A 23078-nucleotide genomic window follows, 5' to 3' on the forward strand; every position below is an offset into this window, starting at 1 on the left:
CACAATCCAAGCAACTATTCGTACCGGCTAAGCATTTTCCCAAGTGACTTTTTCCACCACAACTTCTTTGAGGCTTATCTTAGGTTTAGATACCCTATCTTTGTTGAACTTAGGAGCTGGACCATTTGAAGAACCTTGACCGAAGAAATTTTACCAAAATTAAGAACGACTATGTCCACCGTACCTAGAATGAGAAAAGTCACCATCACCGGTCCTTGCCCTCTTGGAATTACTAGACTTTTCCTTTAGCTTCTCCTCTTCAATTTGTTGGGCATGTATCATAAAATAAGAGATATCCATCTCCTTAATCAACATAGCAATACAACACTCCTTAACCACCATTTTGGATACACTCGACACAAACTGACTCATTCTTGCCCTAAAATCGACACCATAGTTAGAGCACACTTAGTCAATTGAAAAAAACTTCAAAGCGTACTCATTCACACTCATATTTCCTTGATGAATATTAATGAATTCAAGCACATTTTCCTCCCTCATCTCAAGGGGAAAGAAATGATCAAGAAAATTCCCTTGAATTTCTCTGAATCAAGAGGTCATGCATCAATAACCCTCTTTTCCTTCCATTGGTTGAACCAAACTTTGGCAACACCCTTGAGTTGATAAGTGGCCAATTCCACTTTCTCCACCATTGATACTCCCATTATCTCTATTATCTTATACGCATCATTAATGAACTCATGAGGATCCTCATCAACTTTTGACCTATGAAAGTCCAGGGGATTAATCCTAGTGAAGTTGCTTATCCTTGTTGTCGTCATACCCACATTTAGGTTCATGGGAGCAACGACTTCTCAATTAGCTTGGTCGTAATAGCTTGATTCAAGAGTTGTAAAGTGGCTCTAAATTCAGCACGAGTCATATGCTCGACCAAAGGATTGATCGATGCTTGAGGAACCTCAGGCTCCACATCATTAGCCATATCCCTTCTCACATAAGCTCATTGGAAGGCCATATCCTGAAAAGCAATGGACAAGAGTTAGGAGAAGGACCCTTATAGAGAAGAACTTTATGGCACAACTTTAGAGTAGTGAAAAAGGTGAAGTTTTCTAAAGGCTTTGTAGCCTCTTATTCATAAATGTGATGCGTTTCACACTTATGAACAAGACTCTACTCGACACGGCTTGTTAAATATCGTATGACCTTTTTCTAAACCTTGTACTCTGAATACCAAGTTTCACGACCTAAAGTACACTTTAGACGTGACATGATATATAAGACCCTGAAAGGCCATACACAAGCCATTTGACATACATACAAAACAACATAATAAAATGTACAAGAATTTCAAGTGAGATGTCTCATATCGTAAAAGAAGTTTTGAACATAAGTGCGGAATCATAACTAAGTCTTAACAAGTCATTCTAAAAATCAATAGAGTGGTTGGGACGTAACTGCTAAGTGGTGATTTTTATTGATTTGAGGCTCTTTTCTTAGTTATTTTGGCTTGCTTTGGTTTAGAATCGATTCTTTTAATGTGTTTTTCTTCATATTGGCAGGAAAATGAAATGAAAAATGGATTTAGAAGATCTTTGAAGAAACCAAGTGGAATTGGATCAAGAAGAGGTCAAATTGGAAGAAAGTAGAATTGGTAGAGAATTACGCATTGCGACCACGTGATGAAGAGGTCATGATCACATTGCACAAGTTATCTAAATCTCATGATCGCGTAGTCAGGGGTAATGATTGTGTGACCCATCGACCTTGCTCATCGCGATTGCGTGAGCTAGTTATCACGACTGTGAAGGGTAAACTACCTGGCGCCTGGGCAGATTGGGAATTTCACCAAATCTATTCCCAAAACCCTCTTTACAATGATGAGAAGTCATTGTTCAAAAAAAAAATCCTTATTAGATTAGAGAAGATTTCTTCATCTCTTAGCTTAATATTTGAAAACTAATTTGTAGATTTTAATTCGGGGATAAGGCATTGAAGGAAAGTTGCCTAACATTTCATTTATGGATTTGGAGATTGTGTTCTACATTAGTAAATTTATTTTACCCTTCTTCATTTCTTGTTCTTAGTTGCTAGAAATGTGAGTGTAATTACCTATATGAAATTGGGACTTTTGTGTTTGAAATTGACAAAGCTATTAGGGTTTTCAATTTATTGCTCTATTGATTTTATGATTCCTTGTTTCTATATTTGATTTCATGAAATAGGTTCAATCTAGTTTTCATGTTTGAATTTATGAGTTGAGATTGCACGCTCAACCTTAGCGTCTGATCGTCATGGGTTTCTTGAAAATAGAATTTGTGAAGTGGAGAATTAGATTGATAATTGCACTTCCGCTTTGAATCTTGAATTTGAGATCGAAAGATGAAAGTTTAGGGTTTCAGTGTTGGGTGCTAGGCTTACTTGAAAGAGAGGTCTGAGTTAAGATTTTGGGTTGTTTAATTTGGCATATAGATGAGACCAAAAGAAGATTCTATGAATAGACGCTTTGAGATCGAAATATAATTAGCGTAATTGAAGATGACCTAGCCTACCTATTATTGCTTGATTCTTGGATTGAATTGAAATGGATCATTGAGTTTTAATTGAATCTCAAGTTTTTCCAATTCCCATACATCCTTTTTTTATATTGTCTTTGCCCCTATTAGAAGTGTAGTTATAAAAATTGCCTTCTATTTGATATTTTGTACCTTGTATGTTTAGATTCAAACTAGTATCTAGTTAGCCTTTATCTTTTCAATCACAGTTACATTGTTCCTTGTGGGATTTGATCCCAACTTTTAGTTGGGGTATTTTTATTGACGATGACCGCTCAATCTTTTGATTAGTTTTGAAGAGTGATTTAAGAGTAATCAGTAACCCATGCACCACGTACAAAGTCAAAAGGGGGAATCATAAAAGCAATAAAAATCTTTGTGGCCTTGCCCTCGGAGTATGTGGGCTTACCAATCCAAAAGCAAAAGAGAGATCCAAGATAGCCACAAGTGGAAGAAGGAAGAGACTCAGACCCTACATTATGAAACAATGTAGGTACAAGTATGCGTTAGTACATGAAATGTACTAAGTATGAGGAAAATGCATAAAAATGTAAACATGATCATATAAGGACATTTAAACATAATATGCATAACCAAGCTAAAGATTAATAGTAAAACCTTCAAAGATAAGTCATAAATCATGAACATGATCAATGGCTACTAAAAATCATTTGAAAGCTTTCATAGAACCTTTGAGGGTAACTTAGTTCATTTTGTTGGATATTAGTTTTAACCGACAATAGACCGTGTAAGTTATAACATGGAATCGGATGTAACTCCCACATCGAGAAGGGAGAGTCTACTTGCTGAGGTAGAACTCTGTATCATATCATTAATGATATTGTGGATCCACTAGCTAAGTCACTTAAGACAATTCTGTGGGGGCACGTAGTTTAGAACTAGAGGTTGCTCCTAGAGACAACCCTATTAGAGCCTTCACCACAAAGTTCTACTGGTGCTAAGTTAAATCCCAACAAAATTTGTCATAAACATATTCATATCATCATACTTGGAAAGGCACAATAAAACTACCAATCTAATCATAAATACATTATAGAGTAGCTCATTTGAATAATGATTCTTAAATATGTAAGAAAGCCTTTCACAATCAATTGATACTTATCTCAAAAGCATCCTTAGTTCCTAAAACATTATTTTTATAAGACATGCATAGCTTTCATAAACCATACTTCCTAAGTTCATAAGCTTTCTTCATAAATTCATCATCTTAATCAAGTAAAAAGCATAGGCCCATATGAAATCAATTGAAAACCTTTTAATTGAATCAAATCATGCATAATAAGATGGAAATCAAACAATTGAATCATAACAAGTAGGACCCATGAAGATTTGCATAAAACCCTAGATAATTGGGATGAAATTAGCTTTTGGAGGTTGAGATTTCTTGGGACCCAATGGATGAATGGAATCCATTGGTGAACTCTCATATACCTTGATGATCAAAGACTAGAAAAGCAAGGAGAAAAAAGAGGCTGAAAGCTTGGAACCCTAGCTTTATTCCTTGAGCTTGAGAGAGAATTGGGGGAGATGAATTTGGATGGTTTTTGGGAATTTGAGAGAATGAGAGGGTTTGTGTAGTTTCAAGAATTGAAAGGTAGTTATAGGACTTAGAATTAGTGTCAAAATGACATAGTGTAGGTATTAAATGCAATGGAAAAGATCCAAATATCCTTAAGAAATAATTGTTAGAGTGACATATAGGTTGGACCTATGGTCCGTAGAATTTTTTACGGTCCGTACTAGTCAATCGTAGAACCAACTTCGGAAACCTAAAAATCCTTCCAACTTCCATGAGACCTTTCAACGATCCGTCATCTCATCTGTAGTCCATAGACGTCTCCCGTAGAACCCAAGTTAAAGTCCAAAATTTTACTAAGTGTAGAACCATTCTACAGAATCCATTTACGACACGAAAAACCAACTACGACCTGGCATTCCCTTCCGTAGGTCTGAGGTTTCAAATCAATTCTCTAAATCCATTCTACGAACGCCATCTATGACCTGACAAACCTCATATGTCTTGTCCTATTATGTCGTAGGTCAACTTACTGGGACTTAAATTTTCCAAACTCAAATCATGATCCTATGACTTTCTTTCTATGGCCCGTAGGTCTTCCTACGGTCCGTGAATAGGACACGTAGTGCCTGGACCGGTGCCAAAATCTGAACTTCTTTTTTCAAATCCAACTTATCAATTTCCAAGATGTTACAAAATCTTTTGGCAAAGCCTCTCTCAGAAAAGCACCACTACTACTTCTGTCGACACCTTCCATATGACCTTTAATAACTGGACTATAAACTGGAGCTCAATCAGAAAGTCCAAGTTTAATCAATGGCTACCCTAGGATACTATCATCCTCTTCAGCCTTTGGAATCTCTGGATTAACAGGAATGATAACGTCTTTAATAAAAACAAGCACCATGTTCAAGTTAACCATGTTATTGCCAATGATACTGAATATCATTTGCTATTAAGTAATGAATATCCAAATCATTAAAAAGGGTTGACATCCAAGTCAAATGGATACCGCCAATGCAAGACATCTACAAACTAAACACTGATGGTGCAACAGGTAAGGAACCAAGGACAGGTGAGATAGGAGGGGTGATCCGTGATCACCATGAGCAATGGATTTGGGGTTTCACCAAGAAACTCAAACATACCACTGCTCATCAAGAAGAACTCAATGGAATTATGCAAGGCTTAAAGCTTGCTAGAGTCAAGAACCTAGTTTCCTTAGAACTAAATAATGATTGGCTAACATTGTCTCAATGATTCAAAGAGGTTACTTTTCATATGCTAACATAATATCTAAATACAGGTCACAGATGAAGAACCTAGGAATCTTAACGGCGATGCATGTGTACCGGGAGTAGACCAGGGTAGTTGATGCATTGGCTAAAGAAGGAAGAAGAAGCGGAGGTTTGGACAAAACTATCTTTTTTAGATTCCCTATGTATGCTAGACTAGTACTAAAAGCAGACATCGCATAATATTTTTATACCAAAAACATCCCCTACTGTAATTTTGCCACTCATGGTCGAACTCTAGACCATAGTTCGAATTTTGGAACCCCAAAGAATGTTGTGATAAAAGTTAGGTTCTTCGTTATCCTAAAATTCTGAAATACTTACACCGAACACCAATGTCAAGAACTGAACTTTGAAAAAACAACACCAATACCAAATCGAAAAACAGAAGAACTAAAATCGAAGAACTAAATTAGTTCAATTTAGTTCAATTTTTTATTTTCTGATATTTATGCCCAATCTAGTGAGAGAGTTATTTTATGGAAGAATAAAAAAGAATGATAAAGTTTAAAGAAGAGATAAGAAAGAAATACCCACAAACTAATGAAAAAATAAACTAATGAAAATTTTAAAAAGAGAGAATAAAATGAAATGGATATACACATAAATTAGAAAAAAAAAAGTTAAAACATATAAATAAGTTATTTACTAACTCTAAAAAGTGTGAAAAGTGTTATAAAATAAAGATATTAGAAGTTAAATTAAAAAAAATGAGAGAAAGAGTAGTAATGTGTTTGCTTTCAATATTTCAACGTGTATCTTTATGTAGGTAAGAGGAATATATATAGAAGGTAGAAGTGTATTTGTATCCTTCAAAGTAATGACTAAATCCTACAAGTCATGAAGTGTGGATTTTCTACAGGACTTCCACATTTCATTATTTACAACACCCCCCCTTTGATGTATGTGTATAAAGAAATTCTAGAATAAGAAAAGAGAGTGTACATTGTTATTCTTAATACAAATTATTTATTATCTCTTAAAAACCTTATCAAGGAAAACCTTGTAGGACAAAATCCTTAGTTAATAAAAAAAAAGTGCAGTGTGTATTTACTCTCTCTGAATAAAATATCCTATAATATAATGAAGACGATGCTTTTCAGTTTTGTATATCAATTTCTCAAAGGTTAAAATTGGCAATGCCTTAGTAAACATATCTGATGAATCATCACTTGGGCAAACTTGTTGACCATCTATATTACCCTTATTTTGAAGATCATCAGTGAAAAAGAATTTTGGTGAAATGTGTTTTCTTCTATCTTTTTTAATGTATGATGTCTTTAGTTGAGCTACACATGCAACATTGTCTGCATACAATATTATTGCAACTCTCCTTTCAAAGAAAGGACACATGTTTCTTGAATGTGTTGATTTATTGATCTTAACCAAACACATTCTCAACTTGCTTCATGAATGACTATTATCTCTGCATGATTTAAAGAAGTGGCAATCATATCTTATTTTGTTGAATGTCATGATATAGTTATACCACCACATGTAAATAAATATCATGTATGCGATCAACCTTTATAGGGATTAGACAAATATCTTGCATTTGCATAACTAATCAATTGTGACTTGGATTCATTAGAGTAAAACAATCGCATATCAATAGTCCCTTGGATGTATTTGAATATATGCTTAATTTCATTTCAATATCTTCATGTTGGAGAAGAACTAAACCTTGCTAAAAAGCTTACCGAGAAATATATATCTAATCTAGAATTATTGACAAAATACACTAATGCACCAATTGCACTAAAATATATTATTTCAGCACCAACAAGTTCTCCTTCATTTTCATGACATCGGAATGGATCTTTATTAATATCAAGATATCTCACAACCATCAGAGTACTCAATGGATATCTTTTATCCATTAAAAATCTCTTCAATATATTCTCAGTATATGTTGATTGATGGAAAAATATTTCATTTCCAGAATGTTCAATTTGTAGTCCAAGATAAAATTGTCTTTCCGAGGTCTTTCATTTTAAATTTTATTTTCAAACATTTATACTGCCTTTGAAAGGTCCTTGGGAGTTCCAATGATATCCAAATCATCAATATATATAATTATCATGAAAAATTTAGATCCAGACCTTTTCATGAAGACAGAAGAACAAATTGGGTTACTTTTAAATCCTTATTTTCGTAAATATTTGCTAAGGTGATTATACCACATTCATCCCGATCGTTTCATTTTGTATAAAGAAGCTTTATTGAACAAGTTTATTGAGAATCATTGTATGCTTCAGACCCTTTGAATCCTTCAAAAATTTTCATAAAAATGTCATGGTCCAATGAGCCATATAAATAGGTAGTGACCATGTCCATTAGGTGCATTTCAAGATTTACATGAACTGCCAAGTTTATTAGATACCTGAAGGTAATTGCATCCACTGTAGGAGAATATGTTTCTACATAGTCAATGTCAAGTCTTTGTGAAAAAAATTTGGACTATAAGTCATGCTTTATATCTTATGACTTCACCTCTTTTATTTCATTTTTACACAAAAATTCATTTATTCCCCATTGGATTGACATCTTCAGGTATTCGAATTATTGATCCGAAAACTTCACGTTTTTCAAATAAAGTCAACTCTGCTTGAATTGCATCCTTTCATTTTGGCCAATCATTTTTCTATCTACATTCATCAACAGATTTTGGTTCAAGATACTCATCTTGTTGCATTATTTCAATAGCAACATTATAAACAAAAATATTACCAACCACAACATCATTTTGGTTCCACCATTTTCCTGTCGAGATATAACTTATTGAGATCTCTTCATTCTCATTATTTTTAGATATCTCGATCTTTTCTGTTGGCTCATTATTTGTTATGTCTCGGTGCTCTCCTTGAGCACTCGCTATCATATTATGATCATTTTCTCCTCTTTTTTCGGGGATTTTTATCCATAGAACCAATTAGTCTACCACATTTAAAATGTGGTCTAGACTCATTTACATTAGCAGTTTGTTCTAAATATATCGATTTAAACTGGAGCATTGCATCTGGAACATGAGATTTAGTAACCCTTGGAATGTTAGTAAATGCATCTGGTAGTTTATTTAAAATATTTTACAAATAAATCATCTTTTGAACCTCTTGTTCACATTGATTTGTTCGAGGATCTAAATGACATGGTGATACTGCATTCCAATCTATCTCTTTTTTCAATTGCTTATGTTTTTCCCCTAATGTTAATAAATCTGTTGAATATTTGTAACTAGGCTAGACTATAGTGGGAGAAAATTCTCTCTCTAGCAACTTACACCGAATCAACTCGGTTTCTCTCGAACACCGAGTTGCTCCATGAAGAACAACCTCCACCTTAGCCCACTCACTCTCTCGAGCTGAGTGTGTGGGAGAAGGACTAGGGTTCACTCTCCCGAGCTGAACCTCATGTCGCGTAATTCCACCGGCCATCAATTTAGTAGTCTTAATTTTACGATCTCTCTCTTGAGCAAGCAAAAAACACAAAGGTGAAATCGTATTTGCATTTACAATTTCATTAAGTTCCATCACAACTACTAAATGAAATCACATCTAAACAAGAAATAAATCATCAACAAGCAAGACCTAATAGATAATCTAACCCATATTCACAAAATCACATCCCAAGAATTGGGGTTTTAGCTAGACATGTAAAAGAGATAGAAATTTACACCAATATGAGTTTGCATTCAAATGGGTATGAAGATTTTAAGTCTCAAAACAAGCAAGCGAAGAATCCACAAGACCCAAGTCCAAATTCTTGGAGTTGAAACCATTTGAATCTTCAAGTTCTTCAAAACCCTCTTCAAACTTAGAACTCAAAATTCTATGTATAAAAATTCTATATTAAAAATCTGATATTAAGCTACAACTCTCAACGAGTATTTATAGTTTTTAAAAAATTGTTCTACAGCGAATCATTCAGCGCCATTAGTCAAGATCGTTGATCAACTCAGCGATCCGCCCTTTGGTAGGTTTCATTGCCGTCTTGCTCTATCTTTCAGCATCGTCGTGTTTTGGATCATTGGGCGGCATCGCGGAACTGCTCGGCGACACGTCGACTGCTCCTTCTCACCGCCAATTTGATCCTTTCTTTCAGGGCTCAGCACACTGGAAAAAAGGCGAGGATAAGACCTTTTGGCGACTCGCCAAATGGGTTCGGCAATTCTCAGATCTTCATTTCTTCGTTCTTTCAACTGCCTTTGTTTCTTTTTGCTAAGTAGTGTCCATGCTTTCCCTCCAACTCCAAATACCTGAAACTTAAGGGTTTTCATCAGATATTGAGACAAAATATGCATTTGAGGACACTAATTCTATCAAAATATAGCCCTAAATGAGTCCAATTTGTGAACTCATCAGTTATAAAGATGGAATTTTTTATGTTAATTAATTTTAAAAATCAAAAATCAAAATAAAAAAAGGAGAAAAAAAAAGATAAAAATAACTTTGCTTATATCGGATTTTATATATATATATATTACAATTACATTTGTAATATTTTAATTACAATTATATTTATAAATGGTTTAAATTAAATAAAGAAGGCAAAAGAATGAATCTTGGAAAGATATAAATAGTATAATATTAATGAGGAAAGAGAAAATGTAAGATTAGTTATTTTCTGAAATTTTTAAAAGCATAATTATTTTGGGGAAAAAACGGAAGATAAAGTTTTGGCCGAGTTTTTTAAAATTTGCACATATATCATAGAAAGAATAGAGTTGATAAGCCAACTTCACTCTGTTTTGGACTGCCCAGCTCAGGAAATGGTATAATGCCAACAATAAGCCCATAAAGAGCCAAAGCTTCAGCAAAAATGAGAATGAAGATCATCCCTGTTGACGCCAAATTTTGACCCTCCACAATATAAATTAATCATCTTGTTTCTTTAATTTTAAACAATTTGAAATAATTAGTTTTATAAAATTCAAACTATTTTTCTTGTTATATTTTATGTAATTTTGTCATTTTAAACATAAAATATATGTTTTTATATAATTATGTATATAACTAATACATTTTATGAATATTCAAAAATCGTCTCAATTTTTTTTTTGTTAATTAGTATTAGTTTGTCAATAGTTATTATTTTTAAGATAATTGGTTAATTATTTTATTTTGTTAAATATTAAGAAGCTCGTTAGTTAATTATATTAATTCGTTTCATTCAATTTTTAGCTGAAATCACTAATTAACTCAATTTGGCTACATTTTACACTTCACGTTTTCGAGTCTGGATAGCTTCCTTCTTTTATCACATTTTATTTTTTGAATCCTCTCAATGAAAATTCTGTATCTGACACTATTTGCAACAATAGTATAGAAATTTTGCTTTGATGTTCTGATGCCACTCTTTCTATGCTTCTTACATTGATTTAATGTATTGACTCTTGTACATGTATATTTTCTGTAATTCATGTGACATCAATTCAAGTCCACTTTGAACTCATTCATTGCATTTTATCTGGTTGAATTCAGAATTTGAATTAGCCTTACGGTGTTCGAGTGAAAGGGAAACTGAAATTTATGTGCATCATATTATAATCGAAAAGGGTCAATCGGTCCTGCCAAATGATGAAATTATTATGATCAATAAACATTTTATTTACCATGACATGTGATTCAACAACGTTAATACTTGTGTGGTACAACCCAGAAGAAAGTGCAAACAATTTTTTCATGCACAAATCTTTTTTTCTTTTTATTGTAGTAATATAAAGGTATTCAACCTTTTCTTCATTAATAATCTCAATATGATAGTCATTTTAGCGAATAACCTTGAAATTTAACAAGTTTCTTTGAAACTTACTACAATACAAAACATTATTAATGGCCAATATTGTCCCCCATGTAGTAATAAGGTTGCTCTCCCAGAGCCTTCAATCATTTTTGTACTATCAAATATTATATTAACATTGACCCCTTTCATAATCAAATGAGAGAAAATTTTCTATTCTCTTAATATAGTGTGAGTTGTAACACTATCCAGAAGGCACATACCTCTATTACTCATCTTGGATCCAATTGAAGATTGAAAAATTTTATTCATCTTCATAAAATAAAAGTACATCATAACAGATAAGATCACTAGCAACATTGCAAGAAAACTTAAGTCTTTATATTATTTTATTGTAAAATTTTATAATAAAAGAAACATAAAAAAATAATAATCAAAAGCACATAAAAAATCAACAACATATTGTTTATCATCACATAAAATCAAACATCAGTTACGATCCCCAAAGAAGTCTTCAACCTCCAAATAAGTAATATCATTGAGGTCATCAAAATCATTCATTCTTCAAAGCTAAATTCACTTCAATATTATCATTGTACATTTGCTAAGGTCTTGCCTCAACATTATTCTCAAATGTCAAGTGTGACTCCATCTGAGCCTTGGAATAAGGTATACCACCTTTATTTGCCCTTTTTTAAAAAGAAATTTTGATAAATCCTGACAAAATGTTGAAGCGTCCGACATTGATGCTTCCAATGGCCTTTCATGCCACAACGATGACAGTTGCCTCATAAAGGACTACCTTGAGAACTCGTATTGTTCTCTCTTTTATAATGACCACCACTACGATGATTATTATGTCGTTTTCTGCTATTGCCACATCCAAACACATTATTATGGCCCCAATTTTTATTTTGTCTTCTTTCAAATTGACCATATGCTTCTACCACATTTGCTTTCGATAATGGAGCAGTTTCAGTGGGACGGGATTCATGATTGTTCAACAAAATGGTATTATGTTTCTCAGCCACAAGAAGGCATGAGATTAAAGCAGAAGACTTTTAAATCTCATTTGTGGTATTGCTGCTGTAACACCAGATTTGAGGCATGAAAAGTAGTAAGTCTTTTTCAACGTATCTTTATCTGTTATATTTTTCCCACATAATTTTAATTGGAAAGTTATTTTATATAAAATAGAATTATATTCATATACAGTTTAAATCAGTCCATAATTCATGTAGATCTTTCACTGTCAAATATTCGACGTTTTTCATCCAAATGATGACGAAAAAAATCATAGCATTTGCTCTGTCCTGACTCGATGTTACATTACCCTCAATAATGGTGGCACCAAGACCTTTAGCGTCTAGATGAATTTCAGAATCGAGTACCCATGATAAATAATTTTTGCAAAAATATCAAGTGCCACAAATTTCAATTGTGACAAATTTGACATGATGAAAACTACCATAAAAAGAGTCAAATTATATTAAAATAATAAATTGTTTACCATTGAAAATTAAGAATATCATATGCAGTATTCTTTAATAAGAAATTTAATCTTCATCAATTAATAAAGTTTATTACCACCTTATATATTTTTAGAGAATATAAAAACTGAAAAATTCAAATGTATACTTGTGTTAAGAATCTGAAAATAAAAATAGTTATATCACCGAAACATATCTTTTAAGAGACTTTGTGCTGATAACGTGCTATAAAATAAAGATATTAGAAGTTAAATAACAGAGAAAAGAAGAGAAAAAGTAGTAATGTGTTTCCTTCCAATATTTTAATATATATCTTTCTAGAGGTACGAGGAATATATATAAAAGGTAGGAATGTATTTGTATCCTTCAAAGTCATGAAAGAAATCTTCAAAGTCATGTCTAAATCCTAAAAGTCATGAAGTGTGAATTTGCTACAGGACATCCAAATTTCATTATTTACAACAAAAAAGTCATTTTTCGTCAAAACAATATAACAAAGCTATATACCAATTTTATTTATCAAAACTCTACATACCTTGCAATTTTTTTTACTATTATATTATGTTATACTCCTTCCGTTCATTTTTACTTGTCACCACTTGATTTGACACACCCATTAAGGACATAGTTACCTATATAAGTATTTAACTACACGATATCTATTAAATGATGCTTAGTATTAGGTCTTGAAAAATGATTTGAAGAATAAGTATTAAATGTTGAGGATAAAGCATGGAAAAAGCAATTGTCTTTTTTTTTTTGGTAAATATAACTTTGTATTACCGGGAAAGAATATGTAGAAATAAAGCATAACCCAAGAAGTCAAACATGCTCGACTTCAGGCCAACACATATCACTTGCTTACAACCAAAAAGAAAAAAAAACTAACGAACCAAACTACTTCACGTTCTTCATAGCAACTAATCCTACATTATTAGGAAAATTCAGCTTGGATAGAAATTCATCTGTCTCAATTGGTATGCTAACTAGGGCTAGACATAAAATATCGAAAACTGAATTACCGAATCAAACCAAAATTTTTGGTAATTTGATTGGCAATTGGTATTTGGTATGGTATTCGAGAGTAAAATTTTAGAATTATGGAATTCGGATTTGAGTTTGGTATGAGACATTAGTACCATTTGGTATTTGGTATTTTCGGAATACCAAATTATTTACTTAATGAAGGTCATATATCAACATATCCATTAATCATTAATACAATTCCAAAGAGAAAATTATAGAATAAGCATGAACAATCCAAATACATGTTTTTTAGTTATATCAATTTGTTTTTCTTGATTCTTCTTACTTGTTGATCTTCTATTATATCGTGCATCCACATAAAAAAATAGAAATAATTGGAGAAATAGTATTAACTTTCTAATACAATCCGCTATAACTTCAATACAGTATTATCGAATACCGTACCAAACCGAAGTTTAATTTACCGTTTCTCGAATTATCAAACCAAAATTTTAAACTTTGGTATTTAATATCTACTTTAAACTACCAATTACCAAATTAATAAACCCGAATTTGAAAAACTCGAACCGAATATCGAATGCCAACCCATAGTGCTAACTTTAGAAATAAATAGCCTCTATCATGAATGTCTTGTATAATACTTCTAGTGAGTTTCATTGCAGACCTTTTCTTTCCTTGAAATTGTATGTGCTTCCTCTCTAACCATATGTAATACACACAAGTAGCAAGTGTCATACGATAGATTCCAGCCTTAGTACTTTGTTCCTTAGCATTAGTCCTTGCCCAGTCAATCTCTTGTTTCCATCCCATTAGATTTCTATCAATCCCTTGCCAACGCAATAGTGCTTTCCACACAATTTTGGAGAAGATTGATGAGTCCAAGATTTTAACTAATTTAGGGCTTTATTTTGATAGTTTTAGTGTCCTTAAATGACTAATTTATGCTCTAAATTGATGTTAAGGTGTTGATTTGCAACAATGAAGGCTAAGGAGCAAGGCAAGGACACTACCGGACAAAAAGAAGCAAACAAGCTAAAGAAGTGAAGAAAAGTGATCCTGGTGATCGCCAAGACCACTCGACGAACCGTAGAGTGGCTCTTTAGCTCGCCCAAAGTTGCAATGTGCCAGCCCTTGGAAAGAACCAATTTGGCGACAGAAGTGGGCAATCGGCCAGTCATCGAACGACTACGTGATGACAACCTTGATCGCCTAAAGTCACAGAACCCTAAAGAAAAAAGGCCAATGCAAACCGACGATGGATTGGAGCAAAGGGCGGATTGTCGACTGGTTCGGCGAGGCCCGACTTACTTCACCCAATGGTCTTTCAGGCTAAAAATTGGGCAACTACAAATTGAAATTTCGGAAGTTCTTCCAGTTCTGATTCCCTGAGTTTGAGTTTTTAAGTTTTTCTCTGAGTTTTGAGTTTTCATTGGAGACTTTGAAGCTTTTGAAGCCTAAACTTGAATATTTGCAAGTGGGTTTTGGAATTTATTCAATTTAGACCATTGTAAAGACTTGGGAACCTTTACCCAGATCATGTCTAATGTGTTTGGTAACCGTTTCTTTCTTTTTATGATGTGTAGCTAAAACCCTAATTATTGGGGTGTGATCATGTGATTATTAGCTTAATTATATTATGGGTCTTGTTGGTTAATGATTTAATTGTTGTTTTAATGTAGGTTTAATCTTTAGTTGTGTTTTAATCCATGTAATTGCAAATGCAATCCTAGCTTAGAGTTCTTGGCTTGCTTGAGAGAGAGGTTTTGGAACCAAAGCTTTCGATTAATGATTATAGGTATTGGGTTGATATCGGTTCAACTCAAGAGAGTGAATACTAAACTTAATTCTACGTATCTAGCTCGAGAGAGTGGATACATTAAGGTTGTGGGATGTTTATCTTGTTAAGCTTGTCGAGGTTCGAGAGAACTCACCTGAACTGTAATAGTTGTTTGAGAGAAAACTATTGCACTTATAGCCTAGCCTACCCATAATGCTCAACTCTTCATTGGGTTTTATACAAGATAACGATTTCCCACACCTAGTATTGGATGAGGTGTGGTTGAGCGTAAAAATGGCGACGCTGCTAGAGAGTGGTGTTGTTTAGAATTCTATTATTGAAGTAGAATTGTAATCTTCTTGTGTTGTAGTTGAATCGACTTACTTTATTTTGTGTTTGTGTTGGTGTGTTTGAATAGTGGAAGGAATGAGCGTGAATGGGAGTAATGGTAGCCAAGTTGGTCACCAAGACGATATTGGGCATCTGAACAATGTGAATGACCCAATTCAATTAGGTGGTGTTGGTGCAATACGTCTACCTCCAGCTGAAGGGAATGTCGTCTTCCATGTCACTAGCACAATGCTACAACTGTTACAAATGAAAGGGCTATATGGAGGAACCCCATGAGCATATTCGAAACTTTGTGGACGTATGTGGTCCGTTCTCATTCAAGAACATCTCTCAAGAATCAGTACGTCTCTGGTTGTTCCCATTCTCTTTGATGGGTGAAGCTACCAAATGGTTAGCTGATCTACCGAGAAACTCCATCACCACTTGGGATGAGCTTACCACAGCGTTCCATGTAAGATTCTTTCCCCCCTCAAAGATGATGACGCTCATAGATAGTATCCAAGGTTTCAAATGCTTGGAAGGTAAACCAATCCACGAGACGTGGCTGAGATTTCAGAAGTTGGTGCTTCAATGTCCGACTTACGGACTGCCAAACCACATATTGCTACAATAATTCTATAACAGTCTTGACTCGGTGAACAAAGGTGTTACTGATCAACTTGTTCCCGGAGGTATAATACAACAGCCTTATGAGGTAGCGTCTCAACTCTGTGATGGCATGACCAAGATCAATAGAGTGTGGTACACTCGTGAGGACCAAGTGTCTCCTCTCACTTTTAGGATGACGAAAGAGCAGATTGAGAAGGATCAAAAGAGAGACCAAAACATGCCAAAATGATGACCCAGCAGGATATCTTGGTGAAAAATGTGATGGGTAGTGGTTTGAAGAGTATAAATGTTGTTGGTATTGGTGGAGCAAACCCCGTAGAAGCGCAATTTGAGGTGCTGTATATTGAAGAAGTGAACTTCCTTGCAAATCAATGAGGATATTTTCGGTCAAACTATCCAAGGCCGGGTGGAAATCCGGGATGGAATAGAGATGATGGATGGAGAGATCGTGATAGGGAATGGCGTGATCGTAATGCTACTTGGAAGGAAAGGGATGGTGAAAAGGAAAGATACATCTCACCGCATAAACGCCAAAAGCCTAAAGAGCAAAGAGCTGACCCGAAGAACTTTCGTATGGAAGACATGTTTGCACGCATTCTTAATAAGGTAGAAGGGTCGGACAAAGTGTTGAAAGAGATGAAGGAGGACGTCTCAACTCTCAATTAAACGGTGAATTCTCACTCAGTCTCTATCAAATAACTGGAGACACAAATGGGTCAAATCTCGACTCATTTAAATCTAAGGCCAAAGTAAGGGTTACCTAGTGACACAATGGCCAACCCCAAAAATGAAGCTTGAATTGGTATTTTCGCCGTGCCAGGACGTTAAATAAGGCACTTACTGGGAGGCAACCCAAGTTTTTGATGTTTTAAATGTTGTTTTTGAATAACGGGTGTTGATTTTGCAGGTTGAAAAGTGAAAGTGTTGGAAAATGGGCAATATGCGAGCTAAAAGTCCAATCGGCGACACGCTAAACATGTCGGTGTACCGAATTTGGACCGCTATTTGAACCACCTAGCTTGATGGGAGATTCTGTAAAACTCGACGAGCCAAAAGCTCAGTCGACGACTTGCTGAACAGATCGGGGAGCCCAACTTTGTCCGTCGTTTGAACCTCCAAATTGCTGGGAGTTCTATAAAACTCAGCGAGCCAAAATACCACTCAGCGCATCATCGAGTGGGTTGGCAAGCATGACTTACTCCACCGACTGGCGCGCGAACTGAAAGGTTTTAAAGGTCAAACAGTTTAAAATTTCAAAATCCTTTCACTTTCCTACTTTTTAACACCCGCATTCTCTCATCCGATATTAGTTCTTTCATATTTTTGCATTTTTACTCTATTTTATTGAGAGCTTTGCTCGGGATTGATTTTGGGATTTCGTTGCCGCCTAGCATTTCAAATCTATTTTGGCATAAAAGATTGGTTTTTCGAACACCAAACTCTATATGTGGTTGAACTCGAATGAACTCGGTATTTTATTTTTGATATATTTGTGGAGTGTTGTTGGATTGATAATGTGATTGTTGGATTGCCTGTATTTAAATGAATTTGTGCCTAATTGATTGTAAATGGTTGATTCCCGTGTCTAAAAATGATTAAATAGTTGGGTTGTGTTCAATATATCGTGGTTCTAGCGGGGTGAAGTCTGAGTAACTCCGAATTGTGCTAATTGTCATAGTTTGCCCGATGATAGAGCGATTGACGTCATTCTTAAGGGTAAAAGACGTCAATTAGCTAATTTTCGCCCAATCGGGGGAAGTATGAGTATTCCAAGGGCATGGGTAGTATGGGTTTTGCTTTAATTTCATAGTGTAAGTGTTTGATTTTGTTGTCGTGGGATGCGGGTTTGATTTTGAAGAGTAGGGTGAAACACTAGCATGAATGGCTATTTGGCGAGCTGGGTCGAGCTCACCGAGTGGTTCGACGGTTCACCAAACATCCTTTGGATCACTCTTAATTTCCCTAAAATTCTGAGTTTTATTTTGTAACTTTTGGCGATACGCCTAAGATCGCCAAGTTCACTCGGCGACTCGCCGAAAGTACTTCTTGATCGCCCTTCTGCGCCATTATTTCTTTAATTACATTGTAACTTTCGGCGAGCTACTTCTAGATCGCTGATTGGTGTCGACAATCCGCCGAATGGCCCTAGACATCACCGACAAGCTTTGAATTTTTGAAAATTTTTGTTCTGGAACTTTCGGCGAGCCCGACCTGGCTCGTCAAAGTGGTTCGGTGACTCGCCGATCAGTTTGGCGAGTCTTCCTGCAGCAGTTTTTCTATAAAATTTGAATGTTTTTCATGTTATTTTGCAGGCATGGCTAGACCCAAGGTAGCAGGCAGATACGTACCGCCCTGGAAGTGGGCACGCGAAATTACCATCAATGAAAATGCCACTGCATCCCGAGCGAAGGCAACAAAACTATCTGCAAATGGAGGCAAAAGCAAGGTCAAGGCGCCCGTGGTTGAGACACCGGAGGCAAGCTCCGATAGTGAGGGAGTATACGAGACACACCTCACTAGCTCTGACAATAGGAGTGACTTTCAAAGTGATTCTCCGGCTGCCATCTCTGAGCCGGAGGATGACCAACTATTACAGGCCCGAAAAGAGGAGTTACGCTCCAAGTCCTTAGATGATCTGACTAGGGTTCCGAAGCCTACTCCCCCAGCTCCCACAACTTTAGCTCCTCTTCCAGTACAACTAGTGGTCCAGGCACCACCAGTACATGGTCCTCCTCCCCAGTCACTAAACCGACTAAAGGCCGAGGGTTTGAGGACCATTTTAGAGGAGAAATGGTTATCTACCGATGGTGTGGTGTACAGATACCCAGAGGTGTGGAGAACTTTGAAATACCACAAGTTCTCTTCACAAAACCCCGGGGCCCCTACATTCCCAATTGGGTCCGGGAGTTTTATTCGGTCTATGGTGAGCTGGTCCCTAAGGGGAAGACGAAGGCTAGCATATTCATGTCGATTGACTTTGTGATGGTTAACAACAAGAAGGTTAAATGTCGTTGTTCAAACATAAATGTGGTACTGGGCTGCTCTTTGGATATTATGTATAGGTACATCGACTTGGTCTAAACGAAGACCTAGAAGGACTTTAAGGGGTGGTTGGATCCTCTTATATCCGATGCAGAGGTGGATACATGCAGGTGCCCCGATAGAGAAGAAGGACCTGAATGTTGCTGCCAAATACTGATTCAGGTTCATCAGTAGCACCATAATGCAGTCCCAGAATGAGTCCATACTTAGACACCCGAAAGAAGCCTGTCTAGGGTCTATCATTACTCGCCAGGAGCTGAATTTGGGGTAATTGATTGAGCAGGAGATGGCCATAAGGGCCAAGCAAAGACAGACCTCGCTCTCATTCCTGGTGTTATCACCGAGTTTTGCAGACGGGAACGTATTCCTAGATATAAAAAAATGGATGTGGAGGTGACACCCACCTCCTCTACTAACATCCGGTGTATTGAGGCGAGTATTTACGGGATGAGGCTGACATGAAGAGGGCAACATCGGTGAATACTTCCCCAGAGGTTGACGTTGACATGTTGTCGATAGAGGAAATTATGCCCCCTCAGGCTAGTGGGTTTTCAGGTACTTCTAGACATTTTGCTTTTAAGACTCCAAGTTCATTTGTTGCACCCTTTCCCCCTAGATCTTCTAATGCTCTTATTTCTGCTTCCCGACCCCTATCACCCAGGTCATGTTATATAAGATGGGCCATCTGGCTCATTCAACCGATGTGTGTGCCTCCCAGGTTGAGGCTTTTATGCCTGGGATGATAGAGAGGGTGATAGTTGCTGCATTGGCCCTACTAAGGAATGAGATGAGGGATCACAAGTTGGCACTGGATGCCCTTACGGTTAGAGTCGCAGCTTGTGAGAAGACCTGTGGTGCTATAGAGGAGGTGACATCCTTGAAAGCCAATATTACTAGGTTGAGGAAGGATGTGGACCAGCTGAAGTCCACTAATTTGACTATGTTGTTTGGGACGATGGAGATTCCCGACATGCCGAGTGTAGATATTCCAGCTTGTTCTGAGGTGCCTCCGGCTACTACCGCAGATGAGACTAGAGTTGATGATGTTGCTGCTGAGTCAGAGGCTGAGACATATGAGGAGCAGCTTGGTGTTCGTGAGGAGACAGTCTATGATGATTTGGTTGACTTGGAGGGTGCCATGTTTGAGACTGCTAGACAGGCATTGCTTCAGGACACACCTATGGTGGGCTCTAGTGGAGCCAATGATGCTGAGATACCAGGCACTAATACCCCGACAGAGGGAGCTATAGATATGTTGACTTCACCCTAGGCCTAGCTTGGCAGGATGATTTTCTTACCTCCTTCTCTGTTACTTTCTAAACTGTTTTTGTTTTTTGTTGCATTTGAGGACGACTACGTATTTTATTAGTGGGTTGAGGTATTTCCATACCTATCTTTTGTGGTTGTTTTATGAATATTGGTTTGCTTTTGATTGTGTTTTGTGAATATTGGAGTTTATTGGTTTATATTTATCTTGGTTGTTGGATTGTGGTTGTGGATAAATTGTGGCCCATTGTTTTAATTTGAAAATGATTTTGAACCAAGTTTTAAAATTTTGACACCTCTTTTGTGAGTGATTGTGGTTGTTCTTGTTCAAATTTGAGTGTCGATTGTGATCAATACTGATGACACAAATAGTGCTCTTAATTGAACAAAATGAATGTGCTGCTACTATGAGGCAAACTAAGTTACATAGGCAATATGTGAACTTTTAGCATCTCGTTGTGACTAGCCGGTTATCGAATGAGTCTCTTGTGATAAACATTGTATGCTAGCTAAAAAGTGTGGAGTCTTGTTTGATAATTGTATCAATGCCTTGTGTTGTGAGGTTACCTTGAATATTGTGCTTGATGACACCTAGAATTTGCCCCGTTGGTTCGATTGATTTGAGTGAAGCAAGCAATTGAAATGATCGTAGGCAAGAGTTTTGAAGAGTGAGTCAATTTGACAATATACCTCTTTGTGGCCAACCTTGTGAGAAGTGTGAACCTTGTTTGGCACCTTTTCAGCCTATCATTTTCTTTGGAAGAAACTTGAACAACTTTGACCTCTTTATCCCATCACCCATAACCTTCATGAAGTATTGGTTCGTTTGAATAGCCAACTTAGGCCAAAAGCCTAAGTTGGGGTTATGGTGAAAAAGAAGGAAAGTCAAGAAGTGTGAAAAGTCCCCCTTTGATGGATTGTTTTGAAAAAGATGGAACCCCTCCATTATAAAAAAGGAGAAAAAGAAGAAAGAAAAGCAAAAGACTGAAAAAAGAAAAAGTTGTGAAATAAAATGTGTGAAAATAGTGAAAGAAATGGGGTATCCAGTGATTCATGTTTAGTTGAATAATGGGGTGGATTATGAACATGTTTGAATGTGAAAGAGAAGGAGAAAAAGTAATTTTCAGTCCATACTTCATGAAGGTAGAAGCCACTAAGCCTAAATGACCATATATTTACACTCAGCCCCATTACAAGCCTTGAAAAAACCTTTGTGATTTTGAGTGAGCTGAAACGAATATTGATTGGAAAATAAGAGCAAGCCTATGGTTGGAGTCATGCATGTGTTCATCTTTGTGAGTGTGAGAGTTGTATGTGATTCCAGAACTTTAAATTGTTGAGAAATTTTGTGTGATTATGGAATCATCTTTGTTGTGAGGGCATTTGAGTACCTTTATTGAGCTTGAACTTGCATTTGAAGCAAGCATTTTGAGCTTGAGTACACTTGATAATGGTGAGTAACAATTTGAATCTTTGAGTGCACAATTGAGCATTGTATGTGTAGTTTGAACCTTTTGTGTGCATTCATGTTAAGTCTTAAGCAGCACTATTTGTAGACATCCTTGTTGAACCGATTAATCTTGAGTTTTACTTGAGGACAAGCAAAAGTTTAAGTTGGGGGTGTTGATGAGTCTGAGATTTGGACTCATTTAGGGCTTTGTTTTGATAGTTTTAGTGTCCTCAAATGCCTAATTTATGCTCTAAACTAATGTTAAAGTATTGATTTGCAGCTATGAAGGCTAAGGAGCAAGGCACGAACACTATCATACAAAAAGAGCAAACAAGCTGAGGAAGTGAAGAAAAGCGGGTGATCGCCAAGACCACTCGGCGAACCGTCGAGTGGCTTTTTAGCTCACCCAAAGTTACAGTGTGCCAGCCCTTGGGAAGAACCAATTTGGCGACAAAAGTGGGCAATCGGCGAATCGCTGAACGACTCCACGATGGCAACCTTGATCGCCTAAAGTCACAGAATCCTGAAGACAAAAGGCCAATGCAAACCGGCGATGGATTGGAACAAAGGGCGGAGCACCGACTGGTTCGGCAAGGCCCGACTTACTTCGCCCAATGGTCTTTTAGGACAAAAATGGGCAACTATAAATTGAAATTTTAAATGAAATTTTGGAAGTTCTTCCAGTTTTGATTCCCTGAGTTTGAGTTTTTCTCTGAGTTCTTGAGTTTTCATTGGAGTCTTTGAAGCTTTTGAAGCCTAAACTTGAAGATTTGCAAGTGGGTTTTGGAATTTATTCAATTTAGACCATTGTAAAGACTTGAGAACCTTTACCCAGATCATGGCTAATGTGTTTGGTAACCGTTTCTCTCTTTTTATGATGTGTAGCTAAAACCCAATTCTTGGGTGTGATCATGTGATTATTAGCTTAATTATCTTATGGATATTGTTGTTTAATGATTTAATTGCTGTTTTATTGTGTGTTTAATCATTAGTTGTGTTTTAATCCATGAATTGTAGTTGCA

The sequence above is a fragment of the Solanum stenotomum genome, chromosome 7 (assembly GCF_019186545.1).
Source record: "Solanum stenotomum isolate F172 chromosome 7, ASM1918654v1, whole genome shotgun sequence".
In the NCBI taxonomy this organism is placed as follows: domain Eukaryota; kingdom Viridiplantae; phylum Streptophyta; class Magnoliopsida; order Solanales; family Solanaceae; genus Solanum; species Solanum stenotomum.